The sequence below is a fragment of the Dufourea novaeangliae genome, unplaced genomic scaffold, assembly GCF_001272555.1.
Source record: "Dufourea novaeangliae isolate 0120121106 unplaced genomic scaffold, ASM127255v1 scaffold19, whole genome shotgun sequence".
Taxonomy (NCBI): Eukaryota; Metazoa; Arthropoda; class Insecta; order Hymenoptera; family Halictidae; genus Dufourea; species Dufourea novaeangliae.
This window is the reverse complement of record NW_015373889.1, coordinates 130,285-142,695: the sequence shown is the minus strand read 5'-3', so window position 1 is coordinate 142,695 and position 12,411 is coordinate 130,285. Positions and strand designations below refer to the sequence as shown.

The window sequence follows — 12,411 nt, the reverse complement described above, 5'->3', positions numbered from 1 at the left end:
TCTAGGTTAGGTTTATCCTATATTTTGTTTATCTTCCAGTCACCTTTATTGGACTGAAGTGAAATTAGAATTAGAACAATGCAAATTACTACTGAATCCAAATTATTCACTGAAGTAAGTTCTTTTAACACATTCGCCAATGAAATCTAAAGTCTGTATAATATAAAAATTGTGAAATCTCGATATGGGTCACAATTGATCCATCCGTCAGTATCGAATTTTAAATAACATTTGCTCAGACCTTACTATCCAATTTAATTTTTTAGAAAAACCCTATGTTACCCACGGAATTGATTAAAATCGTCACGAAACAGAGACCCCAGCGAATTTTCGAAATTTTCGCGGCGCGCGTTTGAAGAAAACGAGAGCCTGGAGGAGACGTAATATCTTTCGAAATGGAATGGTCGTGCTCGCCCGCGGCTCGCTAGGCACGCGGGCCTCTCTCGACGCCGCGCGCATGCATTTCTCTCAGGAGCCAGATAATTAATTTCCGTGAATACGCGGGCCTCGAACTGGCACGCGGCGGCGGCCGTCTGTGCGCACTCCTGAACGATCCGTACGCGAGACTACGACGAACTTTTGGAATTTATAACGGCAACAGTTGCTCGTTTAAATACCCGAGGGCTCCTCTCGTCCTCCCCTGAAGCGCAGTGTCCATGTAGATTCAATTAGCTTACTGGTGGATGTTTATGGAAATTGATGAAGCTAGAATGGGATCAATAGTAGTCGCCTCCGTTGAAGGATCTATTAAATTACAACGAAGAACAAAATGATCACAATCCTTAGCAAAGTCCTTTATCTCACTATTGTAAACTGTAAATACATCAACTTTCCATTGGATGCATTTTTTGTCGCGTGGGGCAAGAGTGACCCGGAGTCAACTTTGACGTAGGTCAAGTGTGACACGGAATCAACTTTGATATGGGTCAAAAGTGACTCGGACTCAACTTTGATATGGGTCAAAAGTGACCCGGGCTCAACTTTGATATGGGTCAAAAGTGACCCGGACTCAACTTTGATATGGGTCAAAAGTGACCCGGACTCAACTTTGATATGGGTCAAAAGCGACCCGGGCTCAACTTTGATATGGGTCAAAAGCGACCCGGGCTCAACTTTGACATGGGTCAAAAGTGACCCGAACTCAACTTTGACATGGGTCAAAAGTGACCCGGACTCAACTTTGATATAGGTCAAAAGTGACCCGGTTTGATATGGGTCAAAAGTGACCCGGACTCGACTTTGATGTGGGTTAAAAGTGACCTGGAATCCACTTTGATGTGGGTCAAAAGTGACCCGGGCTCAACTTTGATTTGAGTCAAGAGTGACCCGGAATTAACTTTGAAGTGGGTCAAAAGTGACCCTGAATCGACTTTGATATGGGTGAAATGTGACCCGGAATCGGTATTGGCGTTGGTTAAACCAAATTCTGATGTTGCTTTCGGACGCGGCAGGATTTTAATCGGGATCGATGCTTTCTGTTCCAGATGGTGGTGGAGGTTGAGCATCCAGGGGAGGAGGGCGGCTACAGTGCCCAGGGCGATGTGGCTTGCAAGCAGGAAAGCTCGAGGAGGTGATAACGACTTCTGACCTTCTGTGAGAGACCCCACCGTGGCGGAGAGGGCCTTGCCATCGATCGTCAAGTAAAAGGCTCACCATTCAGAAGAAAACGAAGAAGAGAAGGCGGAAGAAGAAGAAGAAGAAGAAGAAGAGTGAGAAGCAGCAGCCGTGGAAGAAGAAGAAAAAGGGAAGAGAGAGAGGCGAGCACTAGGGGGATCGAGGGAACACGCAACCGGCCCGACGACGAAGACGACGAAGACGACGACGAGTCGACGGGTCAGGAGGGGAGAGAAAGGGTGGAAAAAGGCGGAACCTTGAAAAGTAGTCCCTACCCCGCGGCGTTCGCCGAGAACACACAAGACATTCTCCAAGCGGAGAGAGAGATCGGTTGTATCTCCCGGAACGGTTTTAAAAGAACTTCTACCTTGAGAATATATACCTCGTACGAACAAGTACCTTCAAACTTAAACCTCTTTTTTCGCAGCGCAATAGTGCCTAGGCCCCTCCGAAGAAACGCAACTACAAAAAATAAAAATAAATATGAGATAAGAGATGATAAGTAAATGCTAATAAAGGATACAAAATAATATTATTAATAATAAGGACGTTATATATATATATATAAATAATAAATATACAAGAGAAACAAGACAAATTTATGAGATACGATTAAGTGATCTATAGTCACCAGAGAGAAGAGTTTATTATACTACGTTCGCAACAGGAACAAGTCACATTTCACGCACTCTCTTTGTCACACACGTCTGTCTCTCTCTCTCTCCCCCTATATGTATACATATACACACTTATATATACATATATACGTGTAGCATACGTATATTGCGGGGAAGATTGCACACACGGAGCCTCTCTTTTGCCCGATAAAAAGAGAAGAAACACCGAGGCTGCGATTAATCTCCAAGCATTTGGACGCGCCGGAGGGGATCCCTGTCCCTGGTGTTGTCGAGAGATTTTATCTGGAGACTCTCCTGTTGATAACGGTACCTTCTCCCCACCTCCCTTAACAAACCCACCCGGCAACCGAACAACCACGCTTCCCTCCGACCCCACCCCAAACCCCACCAGCACTTTCAATCGATTCTACCAACCAGGACAGCGAAGTACCTGCAGACATTTATAATAATAATTTATATTATAATAAACCGACACACCGGAATATTAATAACAAGAAGGTAGTGATAAACAACTAAAGGCGCAAAGAGAATAGAAGAAGAATAGAAGAATAATTAATAATAAGGGAAAATATATATTACGCGTATATGGTGTGAGAGGAAGAAGGGAAGGTGCGAAGACAAACGAAGGATCCGTACAACCGAAGTGTGAACGCTTAATAATACTAGACGCCGATACGGTTAGAGTACTTCTACATCTGCGGTTAAAATCTACTCAGCGATCGCGGCAGGCCTGTTCTACATATACGATCAAGGTACGTGGGTATTCACTTTTCCTGTACTGAAATTGGAGTTACAATGTTTTAGTAACCCTTTGCTACTTGTCCATTCTGACGCAGATATTTAATTTAGCAACCTAGAGCGATCAAAATTTCAAGATGGTAGTTACATCTTATACATCTTATGAAGTATAAAATATATTTAAGGGTCCGAATGGTCCCAGGAATCCTTGATTTGACCTGTCTTACACTTCAGAACTGATTACACCAAATTCATTATGGAAGTTATCTATACCTTTGGCTACCTGATGAAACTTAGACTCACTTTAGTCTCCCAACTTGACCCAGTAGTATTTCGAATGTCTTGGCCTAACAGTGTTCTAGACATTGAAGACATTTAGGTGACACGATCTGACATTAGATGGAGCGGATGAAGTATCTAGCCCACTTGTCTTATAGATCAGAATCAGCAGACTCTGGCAAGACATTCAGCTTAGTACCTACGGTTTCAAACATTTGACATAACTGATGATCTCAGGTGTCTTCCAAATACCAACCACTTCTCCGCCAAAGACGTACCCATAAATGGTGACACGACCACTGATCTCGGTCCGAACCTCGAGAACAACCAGTCCACTTCCACCTAGAGAGCCTCGGTACGTACGATCCGTGACTCGCTAATAGGATTACGTTTCGCAACAGCAGAAGGAAGATCCTTCAAATTCCCAATTAACATTCGGCATCCTTCCTGGCCGCAAAGCGCCGTGTCATCTAACGCACAATCAAAATCCTCGTTGTCCTTCAGACCAGCTAGACCCCAAGGATCAAACCGGCCGGATGTCCATTCTCCCGCCACTTCCGTGTGGAGATCAGTGATCGAAAAGCCAAACCATCTGGCACTCTATGTCGAACAGTGGTTAATCGTCGGAAATTTTTCTCACGCCAATGGCTAGAGATCCCATCGGGTATTAGCTTTCTCGGTGTCGCCCCCACTCCCCCAAATAGCCATTTCATTAGTGTTGGATCCGCGTACCGGAAAGAGGATACTTTTACCCTGGACATATCGGACCACTGGGATCTTCGTTCTTGCACGATAATTAGCACCTTCGGGTGGTTGATAAACCGGGCCCGATACAACAACAGGGGCCCAGTCGCACGACTAGTGAAAGGTGGTGGGCCCACCGACACCTTCCTCGAGCAACTTTTATCTGCCGCGTACGATCTTCGCCACTTCGGGCGTAAATTATCCTACGGAATTCTTTTACGAACGTTGCTCGACATTCGACGCCGCCACCGCCTTCGGGCCCCTGTTCACTTTCACTCGGCCGCGGACGCACCGATGCATCGGACGTTTCGTTTAGTTTCACGACCACTTGCCCCCACTCCTATCCTCTCCTCCCACCACCTAATTGGGACAGGTATGAAATTCACGTTCGGGGCCCCTGTTCGAAATACTCGTGGCCTTCATTCTGGGCATAATAGCCTGCGGTGTGCAGTCGCCTCGGTCCGGCTATCGGAGGAACAGGATCGAAAGAGTCTTCATTTAGTCAATTCGCTGTAAGGTTGAGGCGGCCAAAAATGCCCTTAGACCGATTTCGTCTTGGAATACACCACTCGATAGCTTGTTAGGAAAAAATAATTTAAGCTAAGTTTTAACGCTTTGCCTTAACCAGGTGGGTAGTAATCAGGAAAATTCGGATAATCGGTTTTTCGTATTATTTTCCTGACGTGCGAAAATTCTGTAAAAAATCTGATAGATAGTATTTACCGGGGCACGTGTTACAGAATTGTTTCAGATTTTTTATTTTGAGAATTCTAGTTTGAAAAAATGGAAAACTCTGAAAAATGCTGAAACACTTTTTTTAATTACTGAAGTTTTAAAGACACCACATGTAGCCTTTCACAGTAGCAATATGTTACCATAAATAGAGCCCCGAATTTTTTTTTTTTAATTTCTATACATAATTTTGGGGAAACAAAAAAAATTCCAAAACATTGAGATCAATACTTACGATAATATTTTTCAAGGAATCTCGCCTGAGCTGTAAGTTATCAATTGGGACACGCTTCTTCTTCATTTTGGAGCATTCCAAAGACATTTTGGCATGTTTAAGTGGGAAATTGGCTTCTGGGAATGAAAATACGATGCGTGACGTTCATATTTTTTAGTTCCAAAACACATCAAACCTGACGAACGACTTCCATGTATCAGTCGCAATTTATTTCTTGCGTAACACTGTCAAGATTCCGGTAAAGTTAGCAGTTGTTCCCATAGTGAACAAGAAGCGTAGTAACGACGGGCGTTATTAGACGCTGAAGTGCATCGATGCTACCGCGGTGGGCGACACGATGGTTCTTTTTTTTCCTTCGCATCGATAGCCGACTAACGGACACCTTGGCTAGTCGTTTGGATCGCAGGGCAGCATAGAGTCATTGTCCGGCGTTTACGTGACGAATTTCCCCGTGCCTCGTTGTCCTCACCGGGTATCGTTCCTGTCGTTCACGACCACGCTATCCGCATTTTAAGAGCTTTCTAAGAAGCTCCTTCGGTCAGCTAGCCACCAGCCTCGACGAACCTCTGAACCTCAACATTGTTATCTTCGACGACTGTTGGTCGCCATTTTGTTCAGTTCCCTGTCCACGATACGTGATCCTGTTCGGTAATTCGGTACACACTTGGGTTCCCTTCGAGAAATTTTTTATTCTCTTCCAACGTTCACCAAGTCCACTAAGTTTGTCTTTGCCAAACAGTCCTGGGAACAAACCGCCTGTGGTCTCTAAGTTTGCACATTTCTTTCTACGTATATTTTATTACGGTTTTCACGACTTCGCGCCAAGTCCTTGCGAGATTTCTCCGTGTAATCGTTCACCTTCGCCGGTCGCACGATAATCTCGTCCTTGGTTGCACACGATAGGCATTTATCAAGCTCGTGTTTGAATTGAAATTGTTTTCGACTCACGATAATGATCGCTGGATACAGACGACGCGTTGCCGGACAAACAACACCGCGAAGGAAACAATAAAAAAAACGTCTGTTCGATTTTACAGTTAGCGAAAGCTCGTTGAAATTCTGGACGCAAAGCCGGCTCACGCGTGCTTCGATTACATCTTCGCCGTTCCAGGGAGCAGCGCTCGTGATTTCGCGTCAGCTCCTTCGGTCAATCGCTCGCCTCGTGATGCCTGTTATTATCGAACGAAATATTAATGTCAGTCGATAAATTGACGGTTCACCATCGAAAACCACGAAATTATCGAATTATTTGATATTTGAAATTGTATTACCGTGACGGTCACCGGTGACCGGCGGGGAGCAACAGAATTAAGAATGTTCTGCTTCGATCACCGGTGATCGAGTCGTCATGATTAGAAAATTTGGTATAAATTGTAACCGTGTGAATTATGTTTCAAATTTCACCAAATAATTTTACCCTTACTTACTTCAATTATTTTCCAACCATCACGTTTTTTTGTTCTTTTCTGAACGCCCTATATACATTTCAACATTTCTTCCATCGTTCCACAAAGGAACTAATTCCCCATAAGTTACAATGCCTTCCAGTCCGATAAAGCGAAAGTGGTAGCTTCTGCAGAAAGAGTGACCAGTAGCTTCCTAACCGGGGAGGTGACTCTAACCTGTCGGTACAGTCTCCGCCCATTGGTGGTCTGTTCCAATCAGACTCTGGCTGCAATCACGTGATCCCCGTCCGAATTCCTTACGAGTCACGTGTACTCGATACGATTTCGGGCACGGTCGGCCCCCCTCGTGAACCCTCGGTCTGGCTCGTCAGTACGTTCGGGTAGCCACGCGCGGTTCCAAGTCCGAATGGGAGTCGAAATCGGCATCGCTGGGAGACGCAAGTGTACTCGCAGGAGCGTGACAGCGTGCCTCGGTTACGACACTTGTTTTGTGACCTGGATATATCCCCGTTTCTCTCCACTTTATACCCACTACCTCGTATACCCAGTTGTGTGCCCCCCCCCACCTTGTGTCCTTTTCTCCCCTTCCCCCTCGTTCCACTGTCACCCCACGTTGCGACGGGTTGCCCCGGCGGCCCCGTCGATACCATTCGAATATCTGGTTCACCGTGCCTCTCGACCACATGCCGCGCGTCCGACCGCCGCGTGTCACCCCTCCCTGATTCACCCCTATCCACCAGGCGGTATTCTTACCCTGAGGCCCCCTCTGACCTCGTCCTTGACTTTTGCCCCTGGGTTTAGGAGCGAAGCAGACCTCTTTCGGTTGGTATCCGAGACACGTTGGGATTCGAAGCGTCACTGGAGTGTATTTCACTTGGAGGATTGGTAATGTTTAGGATACTTTGGTGGGTAGCTTCAGAGGTGGGTTGGAGGAACTTAGGGGTCTGGTACCGTGATTAATAGTAGCCTTTGTGGAAGGATACTTGCCAGACAACAGAGTCCAATTGGGTTCTTTATTTTGATGGTTTAAGTAGGCTTATTTGAGTGGATTTAACCTTGTCAGACTTGGGAACTTGAATGTTGGGTTACAAATTTAAATGTCCTTCTGGGTATTAGATATGCATATTGAAAGTTGATAGAACGTTGCGTTTTGGAATTATCGGACCTGGACTAGGGGAACAACACTCGTTGGTTAGGGTACTTCGTAGCTACCTTAGGTTATCTTACGGGTCTACAGACTCAGTTGCTTTATGTACATTCAGTCGATTCTGTCTTAGAACTTTTTGGACTCCCTGACTGTACTGGTTTTATCAACACTAGCCTTTGATCTTTTATTTCTTCTAGGAGCCTAATGGCCTGTGGACATCCTAGACCACTAATTGATCTGAAGAACGTCCCTTTAAAATGTACACTAGCCTTTGATCTTTTATTTCTTCTAGGAGCCTAATGGCCTGTGGACATCCTAGACCACTTTAAAATATTCCAGTTAGGCTATAGCTAAAATAACACTAAACACTCATAATTTCATACCAACATTAAGAACTGTCACCCCGATAGCTACCATCTGGTCCAGTGTCTTATACCAGAGTAAACAAGCAACCTGGTTGATAATTGTTTGGCAAAGTGGGAATCGTTTAAGATTCAGCCACGCGCACGCTCGCGAAGCTCACACGAGTGACGGAAAGTAACCACGGCCGTAAAAGGATCGCGAATCGGTCGCCATCAGAAATCGCCAACAAGTCCATGTTTGGACTTCTTTATCTCGTTTTAACAACGGAAACCTTTGAATCGCTTCATCCATCGTGTCCCGCTCCTTTTTTCCCCCGCCCCGAACCGTCTTATCGTCCCTCCGCCATCCTTTCCCCACCTTTTGCATAACTCTCCCATGACGAATTCGTGGAACAATGATTCATCATCTTTTACCACAGTTTTTACTTCTTTCTCCGACGCCATTGTCCTTGTTCACGTTCAAAGATTCCCTGGATAATTTCGTTCGGGAAAAAAAATTAACTGTTATTTACAATTAAAATCCTACTTTTATTTATTATTTATTACAACACTATTTAAATAAATATGTCTATAATACCCGGCGGTATACATAATGTACAGGGTGTTCAGTAGTTGCATCGACAAACTTCGCTAGCATATTGCATTGAATCTGTCTGATTACATTTGTGGATTGTACCAATGAACTTTCCACATCTCATTCATGTTATTTACGTAGTGTATATAATAACTTTGACTTGTTAAAATATTTTGAAGAGACATTCTATAATTTTCAATTATACCTTGTACAATATCGAAAATATTTCTTAAAATCGGTTTCTCTCATTTACCAAGTTTCAGGGGACTCTAAAAGGGACTAAAAGTTCCTCCAAGAGATAATCGTTGTAACCGCAAGCATGGAACCGAAGGCTAGGCCGACTCGACACAAAATCGCCCTCTTACCCCCGGATCCAATCTACCCACAGAATTAACGGATGACCCAGTGACACAATCGATTCCCTTCCCGGTCGATTAAAAAACCCAAGCGCAACGCTGGGAATTTAAAATATTTGTACAGAAGTGTAGTGGTCACTGCTTTCAGGAGTAAATCTAGATTTGCGGTATATTTATGAAAAGGAACTTGCTGCAAAATTATTCACAACACTGAAAATTAATATTAAACCATTTTTTTCAATCAGCAGGTTCTATATAAGGGGAATGTGAATGAAGGTGAATATTCACTACTGAAAGCAATGTCCATCACTTTTGTTACACCCTGTACCTTCTTATCGAAGGAGATTTTTCTATCGAAAGAATCACTTGTAATAATGCAAAATGATAAAAGTAGCCGAAAATATCGAATTTTTATAACACGTCACAATTTTCTACATATAAACATAAGCGTTCGGATAATGGAACATTCACTTTCCTCTGATATTATACTTCGTTCATTTAAATAGGGATCATGACAATATATTTTCCACGATAACAGAACGTTCGAATATCAAGGTACTCGGATAATGGGTGTTCGGATACGGGAGGCTCTACATTACTTATGAACGTCGGTGTAGCGGCAGCGTGGATGCAGACAGGCTCTCAGCGGAGTAGCGAAAACCATTGTGTGAGCGTGTAATCTGCGTTAGGCCCTGGAAACTACTCCGGCAGCCAATGATGCCACCAGAAAGAAAGACAAGGGGGTGTGTTGAGGGGCTTGGAGGGGTGAAGGGGGGGAGGAGTGGATGATAAAAAGCTCGGGAAAAGAGAGGGACGGGCCGAGAATGAGGTAGGTTGGGAAACGAGGGGTGGCGGGCGACAGAAGCCGACGAGTGTTGAGACTGTATTGATTTCCATTCCAGGCCGTCTGGCTGTAGTCTAGTCCATATCCGGTGTTCTTCGTGCTCTTGCGTCGCGACGCAAATGCACACGCACATTTCGACACGAAGCGTTTCTGAAATCTGGATAGATATGCTTAACATGAAATTTTAGAATTATGGACAATTTGGGGTTTAGAGGCGCTGAATTTTGCATTCCCCGGATTAGTGACACCCAGACCTGACACATGGAGTCGCTAAAATGGGTCGTAGAACGGTGATTCGAAAGGATTCGGAAATCTGGATAGATATGCTTAACGTGAAATTTTAGAATTATGGACAATTTGGGGTTTAGAGGCGCTGAATTTTGCATTCCCCGGATTAGTGACACCCAGACCTGACACATGGAGTCGCTAAAATGGGTCGTAGAACGGTGATTCGAAAGGATTCGGAAATCTGGATAGATATGCTTAACGTGAAATTTTAGAATTATGGACAATTTGGGGTTTAGAGGCGCTGAATTTTGCATTCCCCGGATTAGTGACACCCAGACCTGACACATGGAGTCGCTAAAATGGGTCGTAGAACGGTGATTCGAAAGGATTCGGAAATCTGGATAGATATGCTTAACGTGAAATTTTAGAATTATGGACAATTTGGGGTTTAGAGGCGCTGAATTTTGCATTCCCCGGATTAGTGACACCCAGACCTGACACATGGAGTCGCTAAAATGGGTCGTAGAACGGTGATTCGAAAGGATTCGGAAATCTGGATAGATATGCTTAACGTGAAATTTTAGAATTATGGACAATTTGGGGTTTAGAGGCGCTGAATTTTGCATTCCCCGGATTAGTGACACCCAGACCTGACACATGGAGTCGCTAAAATGGGTCGTAGAACGGTGATTCGAAAGGATTCGGAAATCTGGATAGATATGCTTAACGTGAAATTTTAGAATTATGGACAATTTGGGGTTTAGAGGCGCTGAATTTTGCATTCCCCGGATTAGTGACACCCAGACCTGACACATGGAGTCGCTAAAATGGGTCGTAGAACGGTGATTCGAAAGGATTCGGAAATCTGGATAGATATGCTTAACGTGAAATTTTAGAATTATGGACAATTTGGGGTTTAGAGGCGCTGAATTTTGCATTCCCCGGATTAGTGACACCCAGACCTGACACATGGAGTCGCTAAAATGGGTCGTAGAACGGTGATTCGAAAGGATTCGGAAATCTGGATAGATATGCTTAACGTGAAATTTTAGAATTATGGACAATTTGGGGTTTAGAGGCGCTGAATTTTGCATTCCCCGGATTAGTGACACCCAGACCTGACACATGGAGTCGCTAAAATGGGTCGTAGAACGGTGATTCGAAAGGATTCGGAAATCTGGATAGATATGCTTAACGTGAAATTTTAGAATTATGGACAATTTGGGGTTTAGAGGCGCTGAATTTTGCATTCCCCGGATTAGTGACACCCAGACCTGACACATGGAGTCGCTAAAATGGGTCGTAGAACGGTGATTCGAAAGGATTCGGAAATCTGGATAGATATGCTTAACGTGAAATTTTAGACTTATGGACAATTTTGGGTTTAGAGGCGCTGAATTTTGCATTCCCCGGATTAGTGACACCCAGACCTGACACTTGGGGCCGCTAAAATAGGTCGTAGAACGGTGATTCAAAAGGATTTGGAAAGAAGGAAGATATCGCTTAAGCATTCCGTGGGTGTTATACACCTCGGAATAGTGATCACGATCTGCTCCGGATTAGCGACAGTAAGACCTGACAAGATGGGACCGCTAAGATAAGTCGTTGGATGATATTTCGAAAAGATTTGGAAAGAAGGGAGATTTCGTTTAAGCACATGGATATACGCTCGCTTCGGAATAGGGATCGTGGTTCGCCCCGGATTAGTGACACTTTAGTCACTCTTGATTTGAAATGAAACAAGATCTTCCCAGTTATTGTAAATTAGAAAATTTGTGACATTAGCAATTAATCTGCGCAAAAAGTGTGATGCACGGATAGTAGATTGCGAGGACGATGAAGAATTTAACAGGGGATGGATCTTCATTTTCATGCACGTCTTTATAATTGACGGCTTCTTAATTACGAGCCTGGATCGCGTCCCTAATTGCGTCGCGGTGAAAGCAACATACATTCCCTCTCTTTCTCTCACTCTCCTCCTTCGTGGATTCTCTCCATCTCTCTCTTACTCGTTCGAGGCTTATGCGAATTCTCGTTTGGTGGACAAGAGACCGGTTCCTTTTCACGAACGCTGCCTTCGCTTACTGCTGAGTAAGTCCTCGTAATTAATGGCGGCCTAACGCAAAAGGACGACTCCGGCTGGGGGGGAATCCACGTAGGCTCTTATGGAGGTTATGGGGGCTGTGTGATCGCTTAGCCGGAGATAAATATTTGCGAAACAGGTACAATTTCTCGGTCCTTAATGATCTTAATCGATATCGACATTGACGACCGAGCTGCGCAAATGGAAATCCGGTTCTCTTGGTCCGATTGATCGAGCGAGACCGCACCATCCAACTGAATCCTAATCGCTGATCTAACACCCAGCGGTCGTCTAAGAATACTTCGGGAGAAGGGAATTGGAATCTGCACTTTGGGATGACATCAATTTCAGAATTAGAGTTAGCGTGAAACAGAGGTTCTCAGCTGTTCACCTGGATGATCGGAGGGATTAGCAGGAATCAGTGATTCTCA

At 44.4% G+C, this 12,411-nt stretch overlaps 1 protein-coding gene across 2 annotated transcripts in view; it reads left to right on the top strand.

Annotated features, from left to right (window-relative positions):
* The first annotated feature begins 2,211 nt into the window (after positions 1 to 2,211).
* LOC107185733 (ecdysone receptor) overlaps positions 2,212 to 12,411 on the top strand; it is a 120,236-nt gene continuing 110,036 nt past the window's right edge. For both annotated transcript variants that reach the window (XM_015573500.1, XM_015573492.1), the window contains exon 1: positions 2,212 to 3,004. The gene's annotated coding sequence lies outside the window, so the exon portion shown is untranslated. The remainder of the gene's footprint in view (positions 3,005 to 12,411) is intronic.